Source organism: Humulus lupulus, chromosome 7 (assembly GCF_963169125.1).
Source record: "Humulus lupulus chromosome 7, drHumLupu1.1, whole genome shotgun sequence".
NCBI classification, from domain to species: Eukaryota; Viridiplantae; Streptophyta; class Magnoliopsida; order Rosales; family Cannabaceae; genus Humulus; species Humulus lupulus.
The window spans coordinates 205453865-205459864 of NC_084799.1; the positions used below are offsets into that span (position 1 = coordinate 205453865).

The window sequence follows — 6000 nt, forward strand, 5'->3', positions numbered from 1 at the left end:
CACAAACTCTAAGTTTTCAAAACTATAAAATTGAACCCAAAATACATACCAATCACACCCTAACTTACTATAAGACACCACTACAAAGATGAGTTGTGTACTTAGTATTTGGCCTGACAAGAGAAATGCTCTCATAATTTTATTTTTACTATAAATTTTTCCTTTTATTATTGGTTAACAGTGATGATGTCATTGGATTGTGTTGGTTTCAGATTTAGTTGTGGTTAATTAGTATGTTTTAAGAATGAGATTATATGATAAACGATGCCTATATTAAGATTTAGTTTGATAGTAGAAAGTAATCATCATTTGGTTGTATGTTGGGTTTGTTTTAAAATATTTGATTATATATATATGAAATATATTTAACTAAAATTTAGAAATATAATAGTATAAACTCATAATTTTATTTTTATTTTAAAAAAAATCAGAACCTAGCGAGGGACACAGTAACTCATTTTTTCGAGCTTAAATTAATAATGATACAATGTAATAAATTGTCTAGAACATTCTTTCATTCCATCCAGTTGCTGTGGTGTAGTGGTTATCACGTTAGTCTTACACACTAAAGGTCCCCAGTTCGATCCTGGGCAGCAACATATATTGTTTTTTATTACTATATATTTTGATTTATTACTTGTTTGGACTTTGTATTTTGATAAATTATTTTTTGGACCCTGTGTTTTTTAAAATAGTTCAAATAGACTCCTAAATCCGATTTTGATGAACAAAAAATTAAATATAACAACACAGTTATTAAGCAAACTCACTATATTTTTGTTCTGAGTTGTTAGTTTGATGAATTATTTATGATTAAGCAAACTCACTATATTTTTGTTCTGAGTTGTTAGTTTGATGAATTATTTATGATTTTAGTTCAAAAAACTTTGATCAAAATCGGATTTAGGAGTCTATTTGAACTATTTTAAAAAACACAGGGTCCAAAAAGTAATTTGTCAAAACACAGGGTCCAAACAGGTAATAAAACAAAACACATGGTCTAAAAATGTATAAACCCAATAAAATATATTTCACTAATAAAGTACACAATAAATTGTTGACCACGTTTTCAGTCATCCAAATGACTATCTTACAAGTATAGACCCAGTTACAAAATATTTTTCCCTTCATTCTGGGAAATTACAACCTAATTTATTTGAATTCAAAATACAAATAAATATTGATAAATACAATTTAAATGTATTATTTAAATAAATATTTCTTAAATATATGTTGTTTACACACGGTATTAACCAATCCCACATGAATAGGATTTCATAACTACATTCATGTGTGTTGCTTTAACGCGCTTTCGAGCTTGCTTGTTGCTTCAAGCTCAACACTCCAATAACATCGCCTCCTTATATCTGATCATTCTTTCGAAACTACCTTTTGGAGGAAACCTTTGTTTTTGAGCTCACAATTCATGCTCGAGGGCCAATGACGTGGCACCTTAGAACTTGTTGATTATTTGTACAAGTATTCATGCCAAATATTTTTACTACTTTCAATCTTTACACTTGTGTGCTTATATTTCAAGGATGCTAATTCATTTTCGAAATTTGAGTGTAACATTTTGCCTCCTCATAAGTGTCTTTTCGAGCCCTGTGAGAAGGAAAGTTTTGAACTTCACTTTCGGGAAACATGTCCACCTACCACACTCGAGTATGGACACGCGTCAATGTGAGAATAGATACTGAGAGTACTTGAGTACCCTTCTTTTGTACACGTCTTTTCAACTCCCTCTTTTTGCTGCCAGTCTTCGAGATTGAACGTGGTCCATTGGATCATATATTAATCTACTTTGATGACCCAGATTTACGCGCAAATCATCGTTTGAGCCTATTTAAACCCTCATTTTCCATTCATTTATCACTTTTACTTCAGAAACATAACTAGAGCTTGTATGTTATCTGCAAAGAAAAGAAAAGAGATCTCAAAGATTCTCCAGTTTCCTACTCGAACCCCTTTCAAAAACGAGTTCCCAAGAATTTCGTTGCACAAATATTACCAATCCACTCTCAAATTTTATCATCAACTACCAACGTGTAAGTTTCTCAACTTCTCCCCTGCAATAATGTCTTTGTGAAAGCTTTTCACATTTGTTCTTGATTTTGTTCTTGAAAATGTATAGGAAAAGACGGTATTTGATCATTTTCTAAGATGTTTAGGGATAAAAATGAGTTTTTTATAGGCTAAATGTGGTAAAAAAAAAAAAGGTATCTTTTCTGGGTTTTAGATAGGTTAGATACGAATAACTTGTTGAGCAAGAAATAGGGGTTTTAGAATAGGGTTTTAATGCACTTTAATTGATGATATCCCCATTTTTGGGCAACGATTCATTTTTCCTAAAAAATATCAGAATTACTTGAATTGAAAATTAGGCACCCACTTTTTGTGGATATAATCAGGCACCAACAAAGGCTCGGAGTATCAAAATTATATCCACAAAAAGTGGGTACTTAATTTCTGATTTGGGTAATCCTGATTTTCTAAGAAAAATGAGCAGTTACCCAAAAAGGGGTTATTATCGATTTTTGTGCATTAAAACTCTATTCTAAAGCCCAAAGTCTTGTTCAATACGAAACCCACTTCTATTATATTCAAAATCCAGAAAAGGTGCCATTTTTACCATTGTTGACGCGGTTCTTCGCCAACAGGTAATTAAGAGAATGAGAGAAAAGGATTAGTGCTAAATGTGAACCGAAATAGATATATAATCTTAGGGGATGAAAGGGGTGACTCAAGACACGGTTTTTAAGTGGTTCGAAGGTTAAAATCCTTCAACTCCACTAGTCAATATTATTGATCTGTACTGAGTATTTGGTTACAAAGTATTTCTTACAAGAGATTATTTTTCCAACCCCTATCAACTCCCAGGGTCTCCATATTTATAGGAGAAGGCACTTGGAAGTTGGTAGGGAGGTCATCCCGTGACCTTCTTACTTGTAATATCAATTCTGTGACATTCATGATTAATTCCTAAACCTGACACATAAGTGTGGTCAAATCAATAGGTAAGGAAGTAATGGGCCGCACGGTCTAACCCCACCGTGGGTGTCTGAACACGCACGTTCCTGCTGCGTGTCCAAGAAGTCAAGGGGATATCAGACACGTGATGCCTGATATATGCACGTTTACCTTGCGTGTGTTTACTTCTCAAGGGGTCACAACCCCGCATGCAGCTCGTACCTCGAGCTGCATGCTGGACTCGACCTTCGGCCTTCAGGGGACCAGCTCCAATCTTGGACAATGGAGGGGAGCCCTTTGGGATTCCTCGAGCTAACGACAGAAGCTCCGGTCTTAGGGGAGTTCATGAGATAACTACGTTTAGTCAGCAGCTCGGCTTGCTAACCAGCCCGTGGAAAAACCAGGGCGTACAACCATATTTATCTTAGACAAACTATTTTCATCCCTAAATCTCTTAGAAAACAGATCAAAATACCCATTTTCCCCATAAATCCCCAAGAAAAAAATCAAGAATGCCTAAAAAAATGCATAACAAAGAGAAATCAAAAACTTACACGTTGGAAGTTGATGAGAAAGTTGGAGTATCGACTGGTAGTATTTGTACAAGGAAATCCTTGGGAATTCATTTTCGAAAGGAGACCGAGTGGGGAATTGAGTGATTTCAGATATATTCTTCTTTCTATTTGAAAGGAACATGTTAATTCTTGAAAAATGGCGACAAAAAAGGGACTTGAAAAGACTTGGGCAGAATTTCAATACTTGAGTAATATTAATTGTTATATTATTTCATATAATATAATATTAGATTAAATAATGTGACAAAATGTGATTTGTCACACCTTGTAACATATTATTGAGAGTCACAAAATTGGACACATGTGTGTGCCCAAATGTGACATATATTGGAGTTACAAAATCAGTTACAAATTTGTAACTCCTAAATATTACCCAATAATGTGTATATTATATGTTACACATTTGAGATTGGATTTCACAAAGTCATGATGATATATGACTGTTGGAGACATATTTTTAACTCCCAGTAGGTGTTTGGAGGTTACAAAATCATGTAGGAAAGGATTTGGGACGTTTTGGAAAAATCACATTTTTGTGCTGAAAAGAGGTTGTGGCCGCGGCCTGGGGGACAGAAACCAGTGGCCGCGGCCAGTGAGGCTGACAACCTATGTGATTTTTTTTAGTTTTTTCCAAATTGAACAGTTCTAACATCCCAAATAACTCTCAAATCTCCATTTTAATTCCATAAACATCCAATTAAACATTGGTAACAGCCATGAGGGTTGGTGGAATTTGGAATTCAAAGGGGTATCTCTGTAACGCCCTAAACTCCAGGGACCGTTATGGTGTGCCTTCTAAATGGTACTAAACTCGCTAATCGAATCATTTGGCCAAAATCGTGTAACTAAGTATGATTAGCAGTTTAAGGATTAAAATTTTTGGATAAGATATAATGTTTCATTAGAACGTTTAATATATATATTGGGATCCCAAAATTATAATTTCAGAGTCTACTACAAGAAAATATTTACAACAGGCCGATCTAAGCGGCAAAATAGGGTTCAACCCTAGTTCCTCTTCCAACCTCGGCCGTGGTGGGCGAGCAGCTGCATATGTACACATCATCACCTAAGCTCTCCGACTCAAGGATGGTCCAGCTTTCTTTTGCCTTTACCTGCACCACATAACACCCATGAGCCGAAGCCCAGCAAGAAAACTTAATATGCTCATGGACAGTTATAACATGTCATTAGATCGTAAGGCACGCGCCTAGCAAATATAGCCCTACTCAGCAGGCAAATGAGTTCATGTAACGTTGAGTATAGCACATCAACCAATGATCATAATAATCATCCAGGACTCCCAGTCCAAATATAGAAGAGTGACAATAGTACAGTCGCTAGACAGTTCCCTTTAACCATGTGACGATAGGGTCACCAGGGCTTACAGATAAGTGATCCTTTCACTAGCTTAGGCAGGATAGGTATCTGGTGAAATAGTCACCAGCATAAACCAATCGAGCAGATAAGTGATCCTTTCACTAGCTTAGATTGGATAGGTGCATGATGATTAGTCACCAACATAACCTTCCTCATGACCATAGAGTCATAACCCTGAAACATCGTTCCCTAGCCATGTGACAGCAGTCACCTAGGCCCTGGCTCTCAGTAACTAGTCTTAGACTAACCAAGCGCTTATAAGATTCATCGACCTTAGGGTTGGTCCAGCATTAATACCCCATATGAGTCATTCAATGCTGATATCGATTAGATCTAATCTTCACTCGGCCCTGCGTTCAGGATGCTTATGCCGTTTCTGGCTCTTAGGTCAGTATCCCTGACTAGTCAGTGCTGTAACGCCCTGGCTACCCCAAAACAGTTACGGTGGACCGGAAATTTGACTCGTTACCTGAGTCCTTTGGTCAAAAACGTGCTCTAAGTGTAATTAACAGGTTGAGGTACGAAACTAATAAAAAAGAAATGGAGATTTTATTACAAACTGCTCTGCAGAGCTAAACAAAACATTTACAAGTGGTTCTCAGTACAAAATGGTCACTACTGTTTTAAATTTACAATCCCGCCGACCTAAGCGGCAAAAATAGGGTAAACCCCCTAGTTCCTCTGAGAACTCCTTGGTCGTGGTGGTCAAGCGGCCGCATATGTAACGACCCCAAATTCAGTATTAAGGCTTAAGGGCCTGGAATAGTGTGCCTGGAGGGCATGATGGGATTTGGTGTGTGTTTCTATTGAGTTTTATGCATGATTATCATTTAATGCACGTTATATGACTAATTGATTATTTGAGATGCATGACTATGTGAATTAGTATGCATGTAGACCTGATTGTCTTATAATGAGCATGATTGTAATCTGGTCATGATAGGGCATAACTGTGATAATTGTACTATGTGAATTGTGCCATGTGAGGTGGTGTTTTTATCAGGATGCACGCATCGAGACGGTCCTAGCGAGCCATTTAGTCTAAAAGTCACAACGGGATGTTGTACCCGGCTCG

The 6000-nt window shown here is 36.6% G+C and overlaps 1 non-coding gene across 1 annotated transcript; it reads left to right on the forward strand.

Moving 5' to 3' along the window:
- The first annotated feature begins 526 nt into the window (after positions 1-526).
- Positions 527-599, forward strand: TRNAV-UAC (transfer RNA valine (anticodon UAC)). Its single transcript has one exon. It is a non-coding gene; the product is annotated as a tRNA-Val (tRNA).
- The last annotated feature ends 5401 nt before the right edge of the window (positions 600-6000 follow it).